Below are 26527 nucleotides of genomic sequence, written 5' to 3'. Positions count from 1 at the left end.
GAAATTCTTAAAAATATAAAAATGATATTCCCAATATTATAAGATATAACACCGAAGCTATAATTTGTTTCATATTATTTTCCCACACATTTTCTGACCTTAACTATTACAGCTATATGAATCGGAAACGTCTCCTTCACCGCGTTGAAAACTGCTGACTGAAATCAAAATACCTTCTGTAAGGGTATAAAAATAAGCATTTTATAAAGTCTTAAAAAAAGTAGCTTAAAAAACCGTCAGCAAACTGTCCAGCCTGACAATTTGACAGAACTTTGAAATACCAAATTTCGGAGTAGTTATCGAAATATTGTGTTAACTAATAATTTACAATTTACAATTACAAAGAAAATACAAATTTTATTTGAAGGCACAAAAATTATAGGGATGATTATACTTATCATGATTACGAAAAAAAAGTAAATTATTTGGAAAACATGTAATTGGTTCTCAAAAGCATGATTGAGTTAAAAGTTTTCATGACCAGACGGTTTCTGAGCGGATTTATGATAAACTTAACGCTAGAAAATAATTTGCTAACAGGAACACATACTACTGCTTGAGAAATTGTAAACAACTCTGGTAACTTTTCGGAAGATTCAGACCACCATTTAATAATGTCTGCTAACTTGGAAAAGATCCTCTGTTTTAGAAAAATTTTTATTGATTCTAAAAGGCTTCATGTAGACATACATGAAGGTGAGCCAACACATGATGCTTCTTTCAATTTTAGAAATTTATCAACTTCATCGGAGCTTTTTGAAAGACTTTTAAACTTTTCTCAAGAACTGATAATGAATTATTGGATATCGATACAATTTGGAAGTAAATATAGGATAATAGATTAATACAAGTCTGTTTTTGATGTTTGCTTAGGTTAATATTGAATCTGGGATCTAAGAATATTTAAAAAAAAATTAACGATCTTCCAAATCTCTTAACAAAAAATTGCCACCAGAAGCCAAATGTGGTAAAATTCACCGAAAACCAAATTTTGTCTTTGATGTTGCTACCTCAATTTTGCGAATTGAATCCCAAAATTTTTGATAAATGTTAAAATCCGTAGATTTAAAGTGGATCATTTTTCCTTTAGTTTCTTCTTTTATTTGGCTACCACATCACATTAATAAAGTTTTCACATTCTAATCCTTCAATTAACGGATTCAAAATCCGCCTAAATCCGATGTCGTTGATTTAAGAAAATGGTCTTCTATTAACTGTGAACAGCAAAGCACATGCATTTTGTTTATCCTCCCTTGTAGTGGACACACAGACTATTGGTTTTATAAAATCCTGAATCGTTGCAGTACGCACACTATTTTTCTTAGTAATTGTTTGGTTACTACACCTTTGCTCCTCAGTTATCAATGTATTATGAGATCGCTTTATGTGCTTTTCCAAATTACTTCAATTACTACCCTATAAAATGCATACGAATTATGTGCATACATATGTACATAAGAGTCAAGATCTGCGAAGCGTGCCACCCCTGTTCCGAAGGTCCGATTTTCATAGAATTTTTTTGCTTTTCCAGTTCACAACGACAATACAAAATCTTCGTTTGAACGGTTTTGGAAAATTTTGAGTTTTACCGCAGTTATAGGGGTCAAAAAGTTGCCCTCAGTAAATGGTTAAAAATATATTTTTGATGTTTTTAATAATCAACCAATAATCATTTTTATTAATATATATATATATATATATATATATATACATATATATAATATATATATACAAAATTATATATATATAATTACTTTAAATATTTTTTTAAGTTTTATTTTTTCATTGTTCTTCTCCAGCTATTGGGTAAAAACTGAAAAGGCCGTGCATAACATCCAAAGTTCTTGTTTTTCAGTTTTTAAATGAAAAAATCTAAATCTACAATAACGCGAAAAGACGCTATCTGCGATGAAATCGCTAATGTCTATATTGATTAATTTATTAATTATTATAAAACATAACACTGAAACTATATGTAAATCAACCTCGATAGCACACAACGTCAACGTGAGCAAGACGACAGACGGCTCTCACGGTACAAAGAAACAACGCGTACTTCTCTTCTATAGCAACCGAAAAAAATGCAATAATGCAGTAACCCGTGACAAGGCTAGCATAGTTGAAATAGAAACGCTCATGAACTCAAACCGTTGTAAAATCTTGACAGACGCCTATGAGGATGAGGCGACCGAATCTATTGAAGTCGAGAGAAGGAAGCCAAAGTCTCCGCCTATTTATATACGAGAAAAATGTTTATTATTGAGCTTATGGGCAAGGATAACTTACACATAATACTCATTGTAAAGGGCAACATTCAGGAAACAAAAGTTCCAAAGAATTCTGAAGATAATTACAGAGTATTATCAAAATGTCTTACCAAGAATAAAAATAACTTTTACACGTATCAGCTGAAAAGCAGATAGGGCCTGCAAGTCGTACTTAAGGGCATAAATTCCGAGGAAACGCCTGCAGAGATAGCAAAGGCTCTACAAGAGAAGGGATCACCGAGGCACCGTGGTACGTTCGCAACGAAAACGTACATCGCGACTAAAACATTGTACAAGTCAAAGAAGTAATCGCAGAACAGAAGAAAAAATACTTTACCAAGCTATTGCTGCACCCTAACCACCTGGCGAGGGGTCTAGCAATGCGACCGACTTGAGGGACGCGCAACCAGAATTTTGATGTTAAGATTCGTAAGCATATTGTCAGTCTGAAAAATAAGATTCGATTTTATAAATAAAAGCAAAATTCACAAAAAAAAAGAATTTCGAATTAAATTTAATCAAAATCGGAAAACTATATATCTGCCATAGAAAGGATCGGAAAATGGGTGGGCAAACAATATGAAACAAATTATAGCTTCGGTGTATTTTGACATTAACTTATTATATTATATATATTTTTTTTTAATTCACTGAAGCCAGCAACAATCCGTAAAAATTTCACATGCTGTTACTAACTTTGATTATTTCTTATAACTACAAGGGTATACAGAATTCGACTTGCCAAGGGTAACTTCCTTTCTTGTTATTAGGGTCATATTTTGTTTTGTTGTCCATTTTTTTAAATTTATCTATTGAAATATTTTTAAAGATATTAACCCATGGTTCCACTTTAAGTAAGGTATTTTTTTTTTACCAGCCTGCAGTTCAAGTCTTTGGAAAAACCGAGCTAAGTCAATGGTTCCATTAGTATACAAATCTCCAACATCATATCTTTCTGTAATTTTTGTTCCATGTTTTAAAAAACATAAAATATTATTAACATGCAAGGTCACTACTTTACGTACTTAGTCATTGTTAATGACTTCAAATATGTGTTTAGAAGCTTTTATTTTAGATTGCCTAGGCAATTCAACTTTCCTGCGCAGAAATTATGTCTACTTTTTTGTCTTGTAGTGACTTGTCATATATTTGCCGTAATATTTTGAAAATCTCTAACTGTTATTCTAGAGAGGACGTCTGCCACGAAGGTATCTTTTCCCTTTAGATACTCGACTGTGAAATCATATTAGTTTTGAACTAGGATTGACCATTAAAAATAAGTATGTTAGTGGTTTGTGATCAGTTTTAACTGTTTGCCATAAATATATGGTCGAAAATGTTCAATTGCCCAATGAATTACTGCTAGTTCCTGTTCTGTAGTGCTTTTATTGCTTTCAGCATTTGTAAATGAACGTGATGCTCTAGGGAGTTGGAGTCCGTTATGGTTTTGAGTTAATACCGCTCAACATGCTTGTTTACTTGCATCCGTTATTATACAAAATTCTTTAAGGAAAGCATGATATTATAATAAAGTTGGTGCTATAAGTTTATCTTTTAAATATTGTAATGAATTTTGGCATTCCGAAGACTATTTAAATTGAACATTCTTTTTATATAATCTAGTTATGTACCGTGAATAGTCGGCGAAATTTGTATTGAAACGTCTATAATAATTGCAAAACGCTATTAACCGTCTAGCGCTATCTGTTTCATGTGCGACTGTCGTCCGATAATATTCCTTTGTTTGTGCATTTTGTGCATTCATGCATAAAAAATTAACATTTATGTAGATGTAGTTTTAAATTGTATTTTCTGCATGTTTCGAGGATGTTTTTTAAGTTTTTAAGCACTGAAATCAAAATACCTTCTGTAAGGGTATAAAAATAAGCATTTTATAAAGTCTTAAAAAAAGTAGCTTAAAAAACCGTCAGCAAACTGTCCAGCCTGACAATTTGACAGAACTTTGAAATACCAAATTTCGGAGTAGTTATCGAAATATTGTGTTAACTAATAATTTACAATTTACAATTACAAAGAAAATACAAATTTTATTTGAAGGCACAAAAATTATAGGGATGATTATACTTATCATGATTACGAAAAAAAAGTAAATTATTTGGAAAACATGTAATTGGTTCTCAAAAGCATGATTGAGTTAAAAGTTTTCATGACCAGACGGTTTCTGAGCGGATTTATGATAAACTTAACGCTAGAAAATAATTTGCTAACAGGAACACATACTACTGCTTGAGAAATTGTAAACAACTCTGGTAACTTTTCGGAAGATTCAGACCACCATTTAATAATGTCTGCTAACTTGGAAAAGATCCTCTGTTTTAGAAAAATTTTTATTGATTCTAAAAGGCTTCATGTAGACATACATGAAGGTGAGCCAACACATGATGCTTCTTTCAATTTTAGAAATTTATCAACTTCATCGGAGCTTTTTGAAAGACTTTTAAACTTTTCTCAAGAACTGATAATGAATTATTGGATATCGATACAATTTGGAAGTAAATATAGGATAATAGATTAATACAAGTCTGTTTTTGATGTTTGCTTAGGTTAATATTGAATCTGGGATCTAAGAATATTTAAAAAAAAATTAACGATCTTCCAAATCTCTTAACAAAAAATTGCCACCAGAAGCCAAATGTGGTAAAATTCACCGAAAACCAAATTTTGTCTTTGATGTTGCTACCTCAATTTTGCGAATTGAATCCCAAAATTTTTGATAAATGTTAAAATCCGTAGATTTAAAGTGGATCATTTTTCCTTTAGTTTCTTCTTTTATTTGGCTACCACATCACATTAATAAAGTTTTCACATTCTAATCCTTCAATTAACGGATTCAAAATCCGCCTAAATCCGATGTCGTTGATTTAAGAAAATGGTCTTCTATTAACTGTGAACAGCAAAGCACATGCATTTTGTTTATCCTCCCTTGTAGTGGACACACAGACTATTGGTTTTATAAAATCCTGAATCGTTGCAGTACGCACACTATTTTTCTTAGTAATTGTTTGGTTACTACACCTTTGCTCCTCAGTTATCAATGTATTATGAGATCGCTTTATGTGCTTTTCCAAATTACTTCAATTACTACCCTATAAAATGCATACGAATTATGTGCATACATATGTACATAAGAGTCAAGATCTGCGAAGCGTGCCACCCCTGTTCCGAAGGTCCGATTTTCATAGAATTTTTTTGCTTTTCCAGTTCACAACGACAATACAAAATCTTCGTTTGAACGGTTTTGGAAAATTTTGAGTTTTACCGCAGTTATAGGGGTCAAAAAGTTGCCCTCAGTAAATGGTTAAAAATATATTTTTGATGTTTTTAATAATCAACCAATAATCATTTTTATTAATATATATATATATATATATATATATATACATATATATAATATATATATACAAAATTATATATATATAATTACTTTAAATATTTTTTTAAGTTTTATTTTTTCATTGTTCTTCTCCAGCTATTGGGTAAAAACTGAAAAGGCCGTGCATAACATCTGCCATAGAAAGGATCGGAAAATGGGTGGGCAAACAATATGAAACAAATTATAGCTTCGGTGTATTTTGACATTAACTTATTATATTATATATATTTTTTTTTAATTCACTGAAGCCAGCAACAATCCGTAAAAATTTCACATGCTGTTACTAACTTTGATTATTTCTTATAACTACAAGGGTATACAGAATTCGACTTGCCAAGGGTAACTTCCTTTCTTGTTATTAGGGTCATATTTTGTTTTGTTGTCCATTTTTTTAAATTTATCTATTGAAATATTTTTAAAGATATTAACCCATGGTTCCACTTTAAGTAAGGTATTTTTTTTTTACCAGCCTGCAGTTCAAGTCTTTGGAAAAACCGAGCTAAGTCAATGGTTCCATTAGTATACAAATCTCCAACATCATATCTTTCTGTAATTTTTGTTCCATGTTTTAAAAAACATAAAATATTATTAACATGCAAGGTCACTACTTTACGTACTTAGTCATTGTTAATGACTTCAAATATGTGTTTAGAAGCTTTTATTTTAGATTGCCTAGGCAATTCAACTTTCCTGCGCAGAAATTATGTCTACTTTTTTGTCTTGTAGTGACTTGTCATATATTTGCCGTAATATTTTGAAAATCTCTAACTGTTATTCTAGAGAGGACGTCTGCCACGAAGGTATCTTTTCCCTTTAGATACTCGACTGTGAAATCATATTAGTTTTGAACTAGGATTGACCATTAAAAATAAGTATGTTAGTGGTTTGTGATCAGTTTTAACTGTTTGCCATAAATATATGGTCGAAAATGTTCAATTGCCCAATGAATTACTGCTAGTTCCTGTTCTGTAGTGCTTTTATTGCTTTCAGCATTTGTAAATGAACGTGATGCTCTAGGGAGTTGGAGTCCGTTATGGTTTTGAGTTAATACCGCTCAACATGCTTGTTTACTTGCATCCGTTATTATACAAAATTCTTTAAGGAAAGCATGATATTATAATAAAGTTGGTGCTATAAGTTTATCTTTTAAATATTGTAATGAATTTTGGCATTCCGAAGACTATTTAAATTGAACATTCTTTTTATATAATCTAGTTATGTACCGTGAATAGTCGGCGAAATTTGTATTGAAACGTCTATAATAATTGCAAAACGCTATTAACCGTCTAGCGCTATCTGTTTCATGTGCGACTGTCGTCCGATAATATTCCTTTGTTTGTGCATTTTGTGCATTCATGCATAAAAAATTAACATTTATGTAGATGTAGTTTTAAATTGTATTTTCTGCATGTTTCGAGGATGTTTTTTAAGTTTTTAAGCACATGTCTTTCGGAACAAACAATGTCTATTAAATCATTCATATAAAGAATTGCTTGAGAAGCTTAAAGTCCAGAAAATGCAATAATCATCATGCTCTGAAATGAATTTGGGGCTAATTTTAAACGAAAAGGTAATCGCATGAAGCGATATGAGCCATTGCTCGTTGAAAACGACGTTACGTTTCTTGAATTTTCTTCTAGTTCAATTTTATGGAAACCTGACACCAAATCAAGGCATGAGAAAGTTGGTGCAAAGTGTCAACAATTTTTGGGATTGGAAATTTATCAGACAGAAGTTTTTTGTTGATTTAACGATAGTCAACTACTAGTCGTCATTTCTTTTCGGTTAAACCCTGGAGTGTTTTCTTTGGGACAAGTAGAAGTGGCCTGTTGTATTCTGATACAGATGGTATATCGTCTTTAATTAATTTTCTTACTTGTTTTTATATAAATTGGTTCATCGTCCTTTAATCTCACTTTTTGCTTATAAAACTTATTTGTTGTTATTAATTCGGCTTCAAGACCAAATACGTCAGTATATCTTCCGTTAATTGTTGTTCGAATGTTTTCTTCTATGATGTTTTGTGCTCTATTACTTGAAGTGTTTTGAACTATATTATAATCGGAAATTGGTTCACATTTTAAATAAGTTATACTTATCAATTGATCAGTACTAGTTGTGTTAAGTAATCAAACAAATGTATTCTGATTTGATGTGATTATATTGATAATGTAAATACCAGGATGAATCTCCTGATTTTGTATTGATATAGTATCAGCATCGGACATTATTTTGATTTTTCGTACTACTTAAGATCTGGCTGGTAGGAGAATTGTATTGTTACCAGAAGTATATGTTATTGGAATATAAATGTGTCTTGTAAGGATGTTTCTAGGCTGGGCTAGGACTCAGTTTCCCAGGATCACTCACAAAAATATTTATATTCGGAGTAAGGCGAGATAAAACCCCCGACCAACACTCCGAAGGCGATATCAACGACAGGTTCAATTGCTCGTGATGTACCCTGTTTATGCCCTTCGCTGTCACCTGTTCCCTTGGGTTGGTCTATGCTGGGCCCTCGCTGTGCCAAACACGTTTTTCCCCCCGGGTCCCGTTTCCTGGTTTGGGTTACGTGCTCCTCCTGATGCTCCTGATGCGTATATCCGTCGTCCTTCCATATAGTTCCTAGTTTGTCCTTCGGGAAGTTCGCTGCACTCCCAAAGTTAATGCCTTCCTGCAATCGATGTCGGCGTCGGCAGCATTTGGCGCTGGTAGAGCTTTACTCTCATGCGGCTGTGATCGGTTTCTCTCGAGCCGCTCAGTTGCGCCTGATGGCATGTTTCTCTCTCGGGCGTTCGATGCTATGGCCTGCATTCGGGCGTTCGGGTGACGTTGGCCGCAGTAGAGCCAGTGGAATGCAGGTGTTAATTTCCAGGCTTCGGCGCTGCGTTCTCTTTTGTTTGGCCTGTGTTAGCGAGGGTGGGCTTTAAACTTCTTATAAATACTTTGGCCTTCGCTGCTGGGGTTTATAGGGCTAACATTTACATTATCCTACGTGCCTACAAATATGTGTCTTACATGGCAACAAATATATATTTTACAAGGCTACAAATATTTTTCATATGGGTCTTGTAAGAGCCGTTTTACGACTCTTCACCCGACGTCACACAGCGACGTGGTTAGGGGCAATGCTGATCTGGAACTTGGCCCCGCGTATGCGTCTAGCGATGCGTGCCGTCGGCCGATTTGTCTGAGGCCTGGGGTGTTGACCTTCCATGCCGGAGGGGCCTCTTGCCATGGATTCTCGTCCTGGAAGGTGTGCAGCAGTGGTGTGTCGTCGAGGAGCTTCATGAGTTCCCTCGATTCTTCCTTGCTGTGGCCGAGATCGAGGTCCACGGAAAGGGCTTGCTCGGTCTCTATTCCGTCGGGTCCTGTCGAGTCGAACGTGGACTGGAAAACTTGGCTCTCCGAGGGGGCTTTCACGATCCGTTGTAGCCGCGATGGGGCTACCGGGACTTCGTTGCCTAGGGACATTTCTTTGGCGGGTGCCGGCTCGGAATGCTTTGGTTCCGTTTGTGGGTCTGGCTTGCCACTGGTCGGGATCGCGGCCTTCAAGGTTTCGCTGGGTTTTTGGTCGTGGGTCGGTTGCCTGTGAACAGGTCTAATGTCGAGAGGTTTTCGTCTGGGCCATTGCCGTTGGCGCCAGGCTTCTTTCACAGGTGAGGTCCGACCTGGGAGTTGTCATGGCTGTCGGAGCCGTGGGAGCTGCGGTCCTCGGGCTCCTGTGGGTCGTCCTGCGACTCATGAGCGCCATTTGATAGGCCGGAGTTGCCTGTGAACAGGTCCAATGTCGAGAGGTTTTCGTCTGGGCCATTGCCGTTGGCGCCAGGCTTCTTTTACTGGTAAGGTCCGACCTGGGAGTTGTCATGGCTGTCGGAGCCGTGGGATCTGCTCGGGCTGCGGTCCTCGGGCTCTTGTGGGTCGTCCTTCAGCTCATGAGCGCCATTTGATAGGCCGGAGCTGCTGGTGCTGCGAGATCGGTTGTCCCCTGTCTCCTGTAGATCGTCGACCATCGCAGGCTCGTTGGAACTGCTGTCTTCAGGCGCCAGGGGATTGGCGATTATGGCCGAGTCGTCAGAGCTGCTGGAGCTGCTAGGTACGGGAGCATGTTGGCCCAGGCCTTCGGCGAGTCGTTGGGCCGAGGGTTGTGCACCACCCACTCGGACGTTCATCTCCACAGAGCTTCCCGATTTGTTCGAACCCCTTGTTGGGCTGCCGAAGAGAAATTTGGGAACGAGTGCGAGGATTCGGATATGGCGTAGGCTGTCCTCCAGCCTTTCTGGGTCGAAGGCGGGTAGGCCTACTGCGTTTACCCAACTGCTAACGGCCCACATAGGAGGACAGTCTGACGTGGCCGCGGACTACAGCTCTTGCATTCGGGCCAGGCGTTCGGTGGTGACCACCATCGGGTTGGCGGTTCCTGTCTCCATATGAGGTTCCCCTAGCCTCGGGGTCCTCTGGTGGGCGTCGTCGTAGGGGCTGAGGTTGGGCGTTGGCGCTGTCGGACCAGGCTCAAGTCCCTCTGAATCTCCCTGTTGTGGCAAGGTGGAAGGGTATTCCGCTACGCTAGATCTTCTCAGTCTTATTGCGTCGTTATGACGGTGATCCGGGAAAGAGGAAAGACTGGGTCGGGATTCGCACCTCTCTCGGCGTCTGCTTCTGTGTCGTCGCCGCCATTGTTTCCTTGCAAGGGTTTTAAATCGCCTATGTTCGCGTTGCGACTTTTACGTGCTCCCTGGAGCTGGACTCTGCCGATGTTTGGTGAAATGAACCTTAATATCTTGAAGGGGCAGTCATACATTGGGCTAACTTGGCGTTAGGCGCTTCGGACGCCTTTGAGAGGACGTGAGTCCGGTCTCCACTCTCATCGACGCAGGTTGTAGTAGTATTGTCTCTGTCCCCTTGTGGCCATCTCCATAGTTTTGGTAGTTACCACTACCATTTCATCTACCTCTATCACGGTTGTTTTTACGTCTATAGGCCTGTCCTCTTCTTAAAAAAGAACTGCGTTGGCTTCATTTCAGTCCTACAATGTATGTAGTTGGTGACAGCCTCATTCATTGATGAGAAGTTGCCTGCCTCAAGGATTGTTTTGAGTCGGCATTGCTCACAATTTTTGACCATTGTGTTTATAGCCTCCTTGGTGCTGAATTTGTCTGCATGTTCAGCGGGTAATCCTTCATCAATATACAAAGCTTCAAGTAGCTTTCGTAAGTTGTAAACTTCAGTTGTGAATTTTTCAGCTGTTTTTCTTATTGAGTAGCTTTTGCAATTTTTGCTTTGACTACATCAGATGTTTCACCAATAATAGTGTCTTGTAATTTTTATACCCTTGCAGAGGGTATAATGATTTCACTCAGAAGTTTGCAACGAAGTGATGAAACGTTTCCGACCACATAAAGTATATATATTCTTAATCAGCGTCACTAGACGAGTTGATCTAGCTATGTCCGTCCGTCTGTCTCTCCGTTTCTACGCAAACTAGTCTCTTAGTTTTATAGCTTTCGGGCTTAAAATTTCCCAAATGTCTTTATATTGCAGGTAGTATATAAGTTGAACCAGCCGGATCGGACAACTATATCTTATAGCTTCCATAGGAACCATCGGCATAAAAATTTAAAAAAAAATTATAGCTTTGGTGTTTTTTTAACATATAACCTCCTACTCTTGGAAATAACAATTTTTCATTCTAAATTTCTAATTAAATTTGATCAAAATCGGACAACTATATCATATAGCTGCCATAGGAACGATCGGAAGATTGGTGGAAAAATAATATGAAACAAATTATAGCTTTGAGGTTTTTGACATATTATCTTATAATATTGGGAATATATATTTTTTATATTTTTAAGAAATTCGAATTCAATTTAGTAAAAATCGGAGTACTCTAACATAAATATGTAAAAAAAGTCTTTCTTTTGTGTCTACAAACGCTATCTTGGGAATGTTTTCCAAAATTCTATTTTTATGCCAAGTATTTGGCGAATTGTTATTGTGAATTTCTTTTACTTTATACTATTATTCAGGAATGAAAGGAAATATTGGCTATAGTTATTTTTTCACATGGCAGATTTACAATGTGTCGCTCTACATAATTAAAATTTCTGCCATATGATTTTAGTACAAAGCATAACAAAGGTTAGTAATTTTCAAGCATCGGCTTGTGTAGAACAGTTTAATATTAAAGGTAAATTAGGCAATTACTAACCTTTAAGAATTTCAAAAAATATTAGAAAAACAAGAAAGGAAGTTAGCTTCGGCCAAAACCCTCGCAGTTATAGGAAATAATCAATATTAGTAACACCATATTACATTTTTAAGGATTGTTCACGTACTCAGACCCTACACTACGTCAAGGTCAAAACTACGTAGAGAGATAAAATTAAATTAATTAAAAAAACCATATACAGTTATTTATTTTTTTGTAATCAATTACAATTAATTACAATTTTTACAACTTATATATTTAATTGTACTACCTACTACAAGCTGTATTAAAAAACAATTCTATCGTGGTGGCTATAACGGGTCTCATAAGTAATGTAAAGTATCTTAGAACTATCCATTCCACGAACTTTTTCCACTTCATTTTTAATTTCATTTTGAAATCGTGCAATAGGAAGTCCGGGACTTCTATAAACAATTATAAATGACGTGTCAAGATATTTATATGCAATAGATTGATACGTCCCCCTTGGTTTTGTGGACTTCTTTGTCTCAAACATAAATACATACTACATTTTGCGAAATGTGTTGCTTAGCATAAATAAGTATTCCGTTCTGCCCAAATCCATTCAAACGATAGCTATCAATTCTTCTTAAAATGTCGAAATCCCTTAAAGGGTACTCTTCTTTTGGAAGAAGATATATCTTTGGCAATATCTTTGCGATGCGTGCGAAGAGATTCCACGTTGTGGTAATATAAAGAGATATCAATTTCATTGACAAAAATTCATATTGCGTAGTCAAAGCCTTTTACCCTCTTAAACTTGCAAGTTTTACTTGGACACTTGGAGCTGCAAATCTAGTTGGAGGGACAAAGTCGTCTAAAAGGAAAAAACTCGATACGGTAGTTGCTCTGCTGCAACCTAGAACAACGAAGCTCGCTTAATGGCTCTTTTAAGATGCACTGCGACTTTGTTGTAGGTTGCTCCTTGGCTCTTATGGATGGTAATGGCCTCAGCAGGAATAACTGGAAATTATTTTCGATCGATAGAAGAATGTCCCGAGTTTAATAATAATACTCGGGCTGTTTTTTAAATTTGAGTCCAGTCTGGGTGATCATTTCCGCGAACTTTTGACCTAGCTATAGTACCCAGAGTGGCATGTGCAAACTTAATCCACAGTACGATAACTAATAATGAGCCGTTAACCATGCAGTTGGCAATTCGCATTCATTAACCTGACCCCATTTACAAGTCCATCATTTGTGTCACTATTGACGGAAACCATATATTTTGCAGTTTTCCTCAGGTGTAAAATATATGGTAGACCCTGAGTTTCAGAGGTCTTCATGTTTTGGGCATGTTTAAGAGGGGCTTCTCGACTCCATTCAGACACACAAGGCGAGTTCCAAAATAAACATAACTTAAAAAAAGACAAAAAAATCAATTTAAAATAGTCTCCTTCTGCTTTAATACAGAGTTTTGCACGGTCCAAAATGCACGTCTGCATAACGCTTTCTTTCATCAGCAAATGCATTTTTCCGGAAAGGTAGAAGTCGCACAGTGCCATATCAGGTGAATACGCCGAGTGGTTGCTGGTTAAAATGTGATTTTTGGTCAAATAGTCGGACACAAGCGACGATCGATGAGACGGCTCATTATCGTGCGACAAACGCCAGCTTTCATCTTCGCGATATTCGGGCCGAACACGTCAAATACGGCGCACCAAACGCTTCAAAACTGCAAGGTACAATATCGCATAAACTTTTTTTGCCTCTTTATTGATGTCCTTCGAATGTTGAATTCTAAGCAAATTTTGTGACGTCAGTCAATTTGTGCACAACAAACCGTGAACACACCTTTTTTAAGCCCAAATGTTCGGTCAAAATGCGATAAATCGATGTTTTGGAGATGTTTAATTCTTTTTCCACGAATTTCAATGATGATTTCGGCTGATTTTTTATGAATTCACGCACAGTTTCGATAAAATTTTCGGTGATCACAGATTTTGGTTGGCCCACATGTTCATCGTCATTTATGTCCTCACGGCGAAGTTGAAGCCACTCGTGCACTCTGCTACGGGATAGGCAATCACCGCCATAAAGTTGTTTCATCAATTAAAACATTTCGGTAAAAGTTTTACCAATTTTAAAACAAAATTTAATGTTGGCTCTTTGTTCGAAGCTCATTTACGCACCGATGACAAAAACATACTGACAAAACATAAAACGCAATAACCTCACTTCCCATAGATGAAATGTCACGAAATTTTTACTGAAAGTCGATGAAGGATAGCAGATTCTAACGCACCATTTGACATATGGATGGCGCCACTAGAGGGTAATATTATAAAAAGACCTGATTACTTTGGAACTCACCTTGTATTAGGTGATTTAACTGCAGCCATTGCAATTGACACAAATTCTTGAGTTCTAATTTGGGAAAGATTTAAGGAGTTGTAATGATTTACTTTTGCTTAAAAAAGAATAAGTAAATTGTGTCTTTAGGAACATCGGCTACTGGAAGAACTCTTGTCCTGAAAAGCTCAATATCTGCATCTATCATGTTGGCTTCAGACATATTATTTATAGCCAAAACAACACCGTGGTCCTCACGTTGTCGCATTGTTTCCGTTAGCTCGAAAAACTTAAAGGTATTCCAAAGGTAAACTTCTGTCAGAATATTATAGGGATTAGATGCATTTTTTGCGAATATCCAAGGATCTCCAACTGGGCTAAGCTCTTCCATATCTCCAAAAACTATTATAGACATGTTCCCAAAACTTACATTTTGACTTCTAAAAATTTGAACAAGTCTTTGATCTATGTATGCAAGCATTTTGGATCCGACCATCGAGATCTCATCTACAATAATTAATTGGATATCAATCAACTTTCAACGCATTGAATTTAAAGTGGCATTGCTTAGGGGCCTTAAAGGACCAGATGTTTGATTAACAGGAAGGGAGAAAACTAAATGAAGCGTTAGTCCCCCAAATCCCAAATCCCAAAAGTTGCTTTTCCAGTAGGAGCACAAAGTAATACCTTTGCGGTATCTGTTGCCCCAGGAAGTTTATTCGCTCGCCAAGTTATAGACTGAAATATTGTAGAAATCAATCTGCTTTTTCCTCCACTCCGGCCCCTCCAACAACATATTCATAAAAAGTTTTCTTGGCTCCCACATTATGCATTACGTGAGCGTAATCCTGGCGCTGCTTAAAGTTGAGAGACCGGGTAAGTGAACAAGGTTATCGCCAGCCATCATCGCAGGAAGTCTTATAAGAGGAAACTCGCCATCTTCTGGATAATTTTAATCTTGGAGTACATTAACGTTTTGTCCGACGTTGGGTACTGCCAAAGCCCTGTTGTCCTCTTCGCCAAGGTATTGAGAAGCTGGCACTTCGGGAAGGAGGCCATTTTCTTGTCTATCCACATTATACAGATCTTAAAGAACTCTCTAGCTTCATGTCGTCAAACACATCATACTGCTCTTTATTTCGCTTAATAATTTCAAAATTGTTTCTAAATGTGCTTTCATTGTCGTTCGAAATGAGTTCTGTCTCTTCACTTCTTCACGGGAAAAAGAGCATTACGTGCACTCTAAAATAATCTGGTGGAGAAGAGTTTAAACTGAAGCGAACCCACCTAAGAATTAGGGCATGATTACGTCTTTTTACACTACCTGTCCCATCCAGTATTTGGTAATTTTGAGCAGCAACGATATTTTCTTCATCTGCATCAAAGTCGTTTGGTTCATCATATTCTTCGTTTGACTGTTCTGATCGTACATTTATCTTGGAGAGAACCAAGCCGCAAATTCCGGAAGACATAACGACTCCAGTTGTCTTTGCACGTATTGATCAAGTAAATTTAGCTCAAAAATATCTGTTGAGTTTTCGGGAAGCTGTTCTAATTCCCGGTTAGATTAGACTATTCGGACCCTTTTATGCATTACGTGGAAAGTGGATGGAAAGTGTTAATAAAAACATTCCCTTCACTAGCTTGACATGTGTAAACCTAAAATGTTGTATGCAGTTTCTTTGACAAATATTTCTGTAGCGTTAATAAACTTGCTCCCTAAGTGCTGCAATTTTCTTTTGACGGATACATTTCCATGGCTTATTTCTTTCATTGCTATTCGAAGCAGTTGCGACACGCCACGGTTGGATTTATTTATGTAGTTAATTATATAACTGCAACAGGCGTAAGCATCTAGGATAAATTGAATATCCATGTTTGCTCTATACAAGCTTAAAATATTTACATTATAAGCATTAACATATATTAAAAAACTGACGTCGAAGAAATACTTGAAGCTTTTTTAAGCTAGACCAAAGGCGAATTTGTACTCTTCATATAAAATTTCAAGACGGCTGAGAAAATATTCAAAATTATTAAATATGGCAGATTGTTCTTCGAAACTAGATATTAATAGCTCTTTAACATTTTTTAAATATGTCCTTATATTCCTCAACGTTGGCTTCGTATTCTTCAAATTGTTACAAAACCAAAGTTTCAGGCATTGGTGGGTATGGCATATTAAAACAGCAGAATCGTTGTCCTTGCAGTTCCCTTAAACATGAAGCTCTGTGCTTATGGCGCTGATATTGAATTATTTCTTGCAACTCAGGATTGTTCCCGCTCGTACTAATGCAACTATCAATAAAGCTGGCGACCTCTTCGGCGTTATCGGGTCCATCTAGCTTTGGGGCACCAGAAAACCAGTACATGCCATGAGAGTGCCGCGATCCTCTGTGCTGGAATTCGGTCTTCCAATAATAATGAACGAGTCTTAACTCACCAAATATCTCGGAGCTTTTAAATAATTTCATTAATTGTTGGTACCTGTAATCGAAGTACTGGGAGCACGTTACTGGGTCAGATCTGATTAATCTAGCTTTTTGCTATCCAATAAAAAAGATAGAATAAATAAGAGTTCGTTCCAGTAAGATTCAGCAGCAGAGGAGAAAAGAATGTAGGCAACCCAAATTGTCTATTCATAGCTATAACTTTCTTTTTTTTGCCTCCCAGTGGGCTGGAGCTGATCGGAGGTCTTTTAAAATGTGAAATCCATCGTCATGTTGTACGAGACTGTCAACAAATGAATTATCCCTCACATTTGCAGCACTTACTTCACCTGATATATTCCGGAGGGTAATGGAAATCGAATTTTGAATTCGTTGCATTTCATAAAATTTGTACATATAAAGGACTTTAGGAACTACTCCGCAACGACGGTCGTAAAAGCGAATTTGCGATCTTGCTATTTTTGGAGAGGTCTAATTTCCTTTAGATATTCCGCCGCAAGATATAGTTGGGAAGGAAAGTTATTTTGCGTCGTTGTCAAGGGTTAATTTTGTTGGAATGCGGCCTCCTCCGGGAGCCATAGCAATACGCTGAAGACCAATATCTTCGTTTTCTAATGGGGTTTCGTGACCTCCGGGATTTAAATCACCTTCTTGCTGGTCATTTGATTGAGATTGAGATTGCCGAAGAAGCTCTTGTACAACTTCTCGGTCAGATTCATCTGCGGTGAAAGGTATCTTTTCTTCGGCTGCCATTTGATTGAGTCAATCACCGGGAAAGGAAATGTGGTGCTTTCTGTTAACCAAGTTTCGCCAAAGTATCCGAGCGGGTCGAATAGCTTCTGTCATGAAATTATAGGAATATTCGAACTTTCCTTTTAAGTGAACCTGAATTACATGGGTCGAATCAAAGGTGCGCAGGAGTACGCTTACTGAAACTGGAACATTGACTACAGTGCCTCTTATTCCGTATTGCCTTTCTTATCCAAGGGATGAATTGCGCATGAAGGGGATTCGAGGAGAGATAAGGTGCTTCTAAAGACATGTCAAGTGTTTGGGACATTCAGGTATCTCTGGAAAGTCGAAGCCATTACAAGTATGGTATCCTACTGCAAAATTGATATTTGCCGGACAGACTCGGAAACATTCTACTTAAATAAAAAGCATTGCTTACACTAAGGTTGAGTTATTTAGAAGAAATAGTACGTATGTTCAAACCACTAACCTGATATGGAAACCACGTTCCTCCATAGCACGTACAAAATTTAGTTGGTCCGTCCTTAACGCTTTGAAGATATTGTTTCCTCGCCGTAGCTTGTTTACTCCGTCGCTGGCGTTCCCGTTGATCTTCTCGTTCGTCCTACGAAAGTTGAGCTCTTGCAGTAATGATGCGTTGTGACTGCCTTGAAGATTCAGCCTGTCGATTTTGTGAACTCGACCTATCTGTGAGTAGTCGGTCGTCAGCCATTTCCTGAATTTGTTGTTCCCGAAGTCTTCGCTGAAGTCTTGTGCCCCGATGATCCACTGTGTTAGTCCTTTGCTGCCGTGTCCTGGCGATGGGGTTGTACCTAATGATCCTATAGGCAGCTGCGTCCCGCGAACTCTTGGGTCCTCGATCCTGTCGACTGAGTGCGCTGCGGTATTTCGCGACTGCTCTCGTTGTCGCTCCACGGAATCCGACCTGACAGTTGCACGTGCAGCAAGGGTCTCGTGTCCTCGATATTCCTCGATCGATCTCCAGGTAGCGTGGTTAACAGTATTTTGCACCTGTTGTCGTCGTCGCTCTTCCGGATTCGACCTGGTGCTTGCGTGCGCTGCAGCGTCCCGTGCACGCTCGGGTCCTCTATTTTCCTCGGCCGATCTCCAGGTGGCATGATCAGCATGATCGTCACCAGCATGATCGTCGTCGCCCCTCGGAATAGGACACGACAATTGCGCGAGCTGCAGCGTCCCGTGCGCGCTCTGATTTTCCTGCAGCTATTGAATATAGTCGTCCGATTTTGATAAAATTAAATTCAAAACTAATTAAAAAATGCTATTTTCAAGAGAAGGAGTTTATATGTCAAAAAACACCGAGGCTATAAATTGTTTCATTTTACCAATTTTCCGATCGCTCCTATGGCAGCTATATGATATAGTCATCCGATTTCGATTTCGAGCAAAAAAAATTAAAAAAAGTATTTTTTTAAAAAAATTCGTATTTTTTAATAAATATTGAATGAGTTAAGAAAATAATTGTATAATTCAAACGGCATTTAAATTACCTTTCCATCGATGCCAAAAGTCAAACGAGACAAGTTTAAGTTTCGAGTATACTTAACTTTTGTTTTGTCAAAATACTTATACTTAGAGGCCCTTGCCCAATTTATAAACAACATTGAGCCAAGAGCTTTTTAACATTCTTTAAACAAAGCCTCCAATCGATTTCCACCCAGATCAGTTTCACACTCTCCGCTTAAAACGGATTCTGAAAACATCCAACCCGATATTGTAAGCCCCAAAAAGGGAGCCCCAAGTCCGCTAACGTAAACATCGTTTTCCGGCAGAATTTCAGTTCTGCAAAATTGCAATTTCAAATTTAATTGACAATTTTTATCATTCTATTTTTCGACTCTCTTGGATGATTCTCTTAATCAGATTTTTGAGATAAATCTCTTAAGCCGAGGTTTGATTATGGATTATTGAACCAAAGTCAGGCTGTACGTTTTTGAATCCGAATTGATCGGTCGACAACTTGAATATCGCGAGCAGTGAAAATTAAGTTCGGTACTAATAAAAATTGTGTAAACTAGTTAACTATATTTTTTTTAATTCAATAAGCAAGAATTTAATTGGCGCCCAACGTGGGGCGCTGCTTTGAAAAAAATTCCTGAAATAAGTTTCAAAAACAAAACTGTTTTCGAAAACAAAAAGGGAATTCGCCCCGCTCAAAAACCCAACTGATGACATAAAAAAAAGTTTTTACATCGTGAAAATAGCTAAAGGAGGAATACAATAAATGTAAAAATCGCCCTTTGTTTGCAACAATCCTTTAATTAGTGACCGTAACAAAACAACACACTTCTCAAAAAAAACTATTACTTTCAAAAAGAAATATTAAACAAAAATAAAGAAAAAAAACAGATATATTATAAAATCAAACGGATAAATAAAAAATTGATTAAAAATCGAATACAAATTCAACAAAACAAGGAAGAGCCGAGAAATAAATTAAAGGAAGAGCTGAGGGCCATCCCTCGCGACACGGAAATAAATTGAAGGAAGAGCTGAGAGCCATCCTCCATCCAAACGTAAGGTGAAATACTTTTTATGAAATCATTAAGTCGGTTCGAGAATATAAAGGCGGAGATGATAGTTATGTTAGCTGGAGAGAATCGGCGGAAATAGCAATGGGACAATACAAAAGGGGAAGTGAAAAATACTTTTCGGCATTATCTATTCTTCGAAACAAAATTACAAGCATTGCCAATGATGCCTTAACTCATAATAGAACCGTATTGAATTTTTACGCTATAATGGCAAGACTAGATTTTGTTTTTTGTGACAAGCAACCTAAACATATTTTAGAACAGGACTTAAGTGTATTAAGTCAGGGGAAATTATCGGCTATGGAATTTTATAATTTGGTAAATAAAAAATTTACTCTCTTGATTAACAAAACCATTATGACACATGGGAGGAATAAGCCAATTACATCTGAACTTAATGAAAAACATAGAAAGACAGCCCTACGAGTGTTCATAACTGGCCTTAACGGCCATATCTCAGATGTAATATTTTCAATGAATCCACCCGATTTACCGAACGCATGGTATTAGTACAAGAACTTGATAGCAACAATTTGAGGGCCCAATTCGCAAAAAATTTTATATCATCACAACGCAAGACTAATGAGTCAAACTTATATAAGCAACAAAACTCAAATAACAAACCAAGACAATATAACAATAATAATAATAATCAAAACTATACTAATAACTTAAGGTTTAATCAATCAAATAATCAAAACAGAAATAATTGTAACAATTTTAATCAAAATAGAAACAATACCTGGAATCAGGATAGATTTAATAATGACCAACAAAATCAGTGGAACTCTTTTAGACAACAACAAATTAAGCCAGAGCCAATGGATGTTGATAAATCAATTCAGATGCCAAATAGACACCATAACAGTAATAATCAGGGATATAATAATTATCAAAATAAATGGAACTAAACTAAAAGAATCGAAACACAAAACGCTCAACAGGAGCAACCTCAAAATAAAAGAGTACAAACAGGAACTGTTAACCAACTGGCTAACAAGACTATAAGGTTGAACAATATTGAAGGGGACCATTTTTTAGGGCAAACTCAGGAGTAGGCCTACCGTACGTAATAAGACCTACCGTACGATAAGACAAATAAATAAAAAATTAAAGATAATAGTTGATACAGGGGCAACTTCTTGTTATATTAAAACAGGAATTTATAAGAACAAAAATTCACTACCAATATATAAAAAAATATCCACAGTGAATGGAAATTCAATAATTAAGTTAACTATTTTCGATACGCGGAATACTTTTTATGAAATAGATGGGCTAGACTCAGATTTACTTGTTGGCTACAACCTATTGAAAAAAATCGGAGCTGTAATTAATACAGCAAAAGAGTTAATAAAGTATAATGGAAAGGAGGAAAAATTAAATTACGATAACGGTAATATTTTAAACCAACATTCTTTGACAAAAGAAAACTATTTTTCCGTTAAAAGAATTTATAATAAAAAAAATAATTTGATCAAAAGTCTCAAATCAGATCCGAATCTGAAGAGGGACTCTTGTTTGGGAAACATATATCCTGAACACGCCGTCGTTGAATTATCCAACAAAAATAAAAGTTTGGGATATAAAAATCCTGAACGCGCAGTCGACGGAATATCCGACAAAAATAAAAGTTTGGGATACAAAAATCCTGAACGCGCCGTCGTAGAAGTATCCGACAACCAAAAAACTAACAATATACAGAATTCATCCTCATATCAAAGAAAATATTTGGAGGACAAAATATTAAATCTTATTAAAAAAGAACATTCCAAAAAATATATGCAGATTCCTTTTAGGACTGACATACGCGGTGAAATAAATACCGAAAATGATAGGGCTATTTATAGTAAGCAATACCCTTATGCTCTATCAGCCTCAGATTTTGTAAATTCTGAAGTCGCCAGAATGCTTAAAGAAGAAATTGTGAGGCCAATCAATATCCCTTATAATTTTCCAGTATTGTCGTACCAAAAAAGGGTTTTAACGAAGATGGATCTCCCAAACTTAGACTAGTAATAGATTATCAGAAACTTAACGAAAACACCATACCGGATAGGTATCCAATGCAGGATCCTTCCGTAATTTTGTCAAACCTCGGGAAGGCTAAATACTTTTCCACAATTAATTTGCAATCAGGATTCCACGAAATTTTCATTAATGAAACAGACATTCAAAAACCTCATTCTCAATAAATAATGGAATATACGAATTCCTGAGAATGTCATTTGGGTTGACAAACGCCCCTAGAATATTCCAAAGAGCAATGGATGATATTTTTAGAGAACAAGTTGGAAAAACGTGTCATGTCTATATGGATGACATTATTATTTTCTCAAAAACAATTGAACTGCATTATAAAGATTTGATTGTTATAATTAAAATTTGGCTGGACGCAAACATGAAAATTTCGATTGAAAAATCAAAGTTCTTCAAATTGGAAACAAACTTTCTCGGTTACGTTGTTTCTCACAATGTGATCAAAACTGATCCCGAAAAAATTTCCACAATCGTAAAGTATCCAATAAAATATTCGAGAGCTATGTCGTTTTCAAAACGTCATATCTCCGTGCGGAGTTATGTCGCTTTTAAAACGACATATCTCCGCTGAACAAAAAGCGAAATATTTCCGCGCGGAGATATGACATTTCAAGACGACATATCTCCGCGCGGAGTTATGTCGCTATGAAAAAATACATCTCCGCCGATTTATAAGCAACTCATCTTCAAATAGAATAAATTTAATGTTTTTTTTAAATTAATTTCATACAGAAAGTTGAATAGAAAATCTTAATAATTTAACCATAATGTCAATCCCTTAAAAAACGCAGTTTCCCACAAGTCTTTATTAAGTATATGTATTAGTTTTATTAATTTTTACATAAATCAGTTCAACCTATATATTAAACATATGAAAAATTCTCTGACCGAATTTGTGTGAACGTCATTACAGTGAAAAAAAACATAAACTACACACATTTTGAAAAAAAGGGAAGGGGTATTCTCATAGCTCTAGATTAGTAAGAATCACTCACTTATTTTCAAGTTGGTTTAGTTTATGTTTTTTTCACTGTAAAGACGGTAGCACAAATTCTGTCAGAGAATTGCCCATATTTATACATTTATTTAATGTGCATGAAACTTAGTTTATTATTTTAATTTTTTAATTATATATATAAGCATTACGGATAGCTTCTTTGACAACTTGTTGACACGTTGGACATTTTGATTCACCAATGTCAGGATCGTTAGGATCATCGTTCTGTTCTTGATTATGAGCCAGAATTTGATCCCAACATGCTGCACAAATATTATGATATGATTATGATTACATGGGCGCAATAAAACCATAAAAATTTTGGTTCGATGAGACATACATTGCAGGGATTAATTTGAATGATTTTGAGTCACTTGACGAAAGCGATGATGTTGATGCCTTCATTTTAGATGACATTCCCGACAAATTGGAGTCCATATGCACACTGTCGAATAGGTCCTGTTTGTCAATTTCTCCCTTGTCAAACAAATCCATTGCATCCATAATTTTTTGAGCGCGATCCTGAAATTAAACTTTTATTATATTTTAATGGCTTTAATTTTATTTCGTATATACATACACGTATAGGTTTTCGTTGTATTGAATTACCTATCCCACCATTTTGAAAGAGAAGAGCGAATTCTCGACTTTTTTCATACTCCGCATCAATGATACATTCCACAAATTTGAAGAAGTGTCCCTTTGCTCGAATTTTATTGCCCAGATTTAAATTGTATGCTTCAACTGAGCCCGTGGTTCTTGTGGATTGTTTGTATACCGATATATTTTTAGGTCCTTCCTATTAAAATTCAAAGATGAATGAATAAGAGCATACATTTAAAATGATGAAAAAATTACCTTCTTAAGCCACTGCTTCTTAAAAATTTTAAAAAGGGAGAAAACATCTTCTTATCTAAGGCTTGAGCTTCAAGAAGACTATATGCTTCAACAATCTTTCATTCCGGTAAAAGAGCTAAATATAGAAATTTCATAAAAAGCATATACGCAAGTTTATTGCATATACGCATGTTTATGGCACGAAAGCATTTTCAACAAACCAATAGTTTTGATTGCATTTTTTTTGGGTAAAATGGCACCAGCAAGCAAAGAAATTCATGTTTGGATGCAAATTTTTCAAAGCGTTGCGCATCGCCTTCTCATAATCCGATATAAATGATGCACCATTTAGACAGCAAATATTCGAGTCAACATATGTAAATAGGTGTTGGTAACAGAGCTCTGTTTTTCGAGTCATCAAAACAAATAGGAACGGTGTTATCTAAGAAATAAATAATAATGTCAAAGAAAAAATAAAATTAAACAAACAATAAAATAATTACCTTTTGCATGTGTTTAACATAAATAGGAAGCAGTTGCTTAAAGTCCCCGAAAAGGCAAACATTAAAAAATGCCTATTCTGCTCCTCAATATTGGCTTGCATCAAAGTGATGACCTTGTCAGACGCAAATACACAATAGGCAAATGAACTTGATGCATATAATTTCTTAAAAAAAACTTTCGGAAAATTTCCTTTTGTCATGCCAAAACGGTTCATGATATTTTCATCATTGAAAGCATCGCGAACGTCCTCGGGAGTAATTGGAGATTTTGGAAGAAAGGGTTGTCTTTTTCGCTGTAGAGTGCGTTTCACCGTATCATAACTTATTTCTATTTCCTCTTCTCCATTTGTTTTTCTAAATGATTATAAATAGAAACAAAAAATATTAAATTCAATTATGTATATCAATTTCTGAATAATACACACACACACACCGTCATGTTTTTGAATAAATATACATATGTACCATTTATGCATACTAATTCTTGTATGTATGCGTGCATGTATGTGTACTTACCTCGCGAGAACATCATTAAATATTTTTTTGGTGTCGCCGGAATTGGTTTGACACTTCAATTTTATTTGCGACAGCACTTCGATTTTTTCCATTTCATGGGCTTGTGGTCCATGAATATGCTTAATTTTTTCAGGATTGGAAAAGACGCGAGCCCTATCTGCACTTAAATAAACCCGTGCTCTGTAATCCTTTGAACGATTTAATTGTTTATTTTTTTTGTAAATTTGTTGGTTACTTGGAGTATATAATAATTGAGAGCAACCTGCACGGCTTCCTTCCTTAAACTCAAATTTGATATTGTCCAAATCCATTTTACTTGCTGTTATAAAACCGACAACGCTCACTTAGTGAAAGCCCGGAATCGATTGATTGCATTTGCCAGCGAAGATCAACGAAAATTTTTCGTTGCACACGCTAATTCCGTTATTTCTATTATAGTATTATACATTGAAAAAAATGTCTATGAAACTAAAAAATGCATGTTTATTTAGTGTTATAGAAATTTTTTCAATATAATAGAAATAACGGAATTGGCGTATGCGAAAAATACTCGCTGATCTTCGCTTTGCAAATGCATATATATATATTTATATATATATACATATATATATAATTTCCCAAATTTTTTAAAAGTGTACTTAACGTACTAGCAAAAAATGGGATTCCACGAACTTTGCAATTCTGGCGCGTTACCACTCATACATATAAGTGGAAAAAAGAAAAAAAGTCGTTTCGAAAGTAAAAGAACTGAGTGGCAGTGGAAATAGGCTATACTGAACAACAAGAGGCGAAATCAGAACGTATATCGGTAATCGAGCTTGAAAACTAGCCAAGTGGTTATAGCGCGCTGGTTATTTGAATAGATTTCTGTTAAGGCCGCTGTCTCTGCTGTTCAATTTGAGCGTCGAAAACCCTCAATGGGGAATATTATTTTGCTGCGTATACAAATATATTTTTTTGACATAATTATACATACGTATGTTCAAATACATATAGTTACATATGTAAATAACAAACGTATATGCATGTATATGTACGTATATATTATATATTATATATCATATCTCCGCTGAACAAAAAACGGCATATCTCCGCGCGGAGATATGACGTTTCAAGTCGCGTTAAAACGTCATATCTCCGTGCGGAGATATGTCGCGCGGAGATATGTCGTTACCCCATATAAATTAATAACTTAAAGTATCGAGTCGGTCTCAGATAAAAACACTCAGCATTTAGCAGAGAGTAGTTTTGAGAATTGTTTACAAGAAACCCGAAAACCCTTAAACCAGTTAAAGCAACAATTGCTATTAGCAACGGGAGGTATACAATACATGAGTCGATTAACGTGTTCGGAATTACTAGACACATAATAGAGTATGACACTCAGGAAATTTGAATAACTCTCTTAAAGGAATACATTCCACCTAATATAACAATCGGAATTCATTGTAGCTTAGAAGACCTTTATATAATTTAAAAACCACTTAAGGATAATTTTATAAATAAATTTTTATTTACTAGAATATTTGTCTAAGACGTAGAAAACGCTGAAGACAGATCACTTATAATAACAGAAAAGCATTGTCGAGCACACAGAGGGCTTGATGAAAATTATAAACAAATTAACCGGCTTTATAATTGGCCTAACTTATATCAAAAACTAAAGGAGTTTGTTAGGAATTGCACAATCTGGA

At 36.2% G+C, this 26527-nt stretch overlaps 1 protein-coding gene and 1 long non-coding RNA gene across 8 annotated transcripts in view; one reads left to right on the top strand and one right to left on the bottom strand.

The window, feature by feature from the left end:
* The window catches only part of LOC108036882 (catenin delta-2), an 84924-nt gene that overhangs the window by 21798 nt on the left and 36599 nt on the right, over nucleotides 1-26527 (top strand). The gene's annotated exons all lie outside the window — the stretch shown is intronic.
* LOC108036885 (uncharacterized) overlaps nucleotides 22957-26527 on the bottom strand; it is a 55359-nt gene continuing 51788 nt past the window's right edge. For 2 of the 6 annotated variants that reach the window (XR_007765006.1, XR_007765004.1), the window contains exons 2-5: nucleotides 24318-24671; nucleotides 23836-24256; nucleotides 23558-23776; nucleotides 23032-23499 (exon numbers count right to left, since the gene is read on the bottom strand). This is a non-coding gene — a long non-coding RNA (uncharacterized LOC108036885). Of the gene's footprint in view, nucleotides 23500-23557; nucleotides 23777-23835; nucleotides 24257-24317; nucleotides 25331-26527 lie in introns of those variants that run through there. The other 4 variants (XR_007765005.1, XR_007765009.1, XR_007765007.1 and 1 more) reach the window with 4 other exon arrangements.

The sequence above is a fragment of the Drosophila biarmipes genome, unplaced genomic scaffold (genome assembly GCF_025231255.1).
Source record: "Drosophila biarmipes strain raj3 unplaced genomic scaffold, RU_DBia_V1.1 ptg000007l, whole genome shotgun sequence".
NCBI classification, from domain to species: Eukaryota; Metazoa; Arthropoda; class Insecta; order Diptera; family Drosophilidae; genus Drosophila; species Drosophila biarmipes.
The sequence above is the reverse complement of the archived record's forward strand: the minus strand, read 5'-3'. Positions and strand labels throughout refer to the sequence as shown.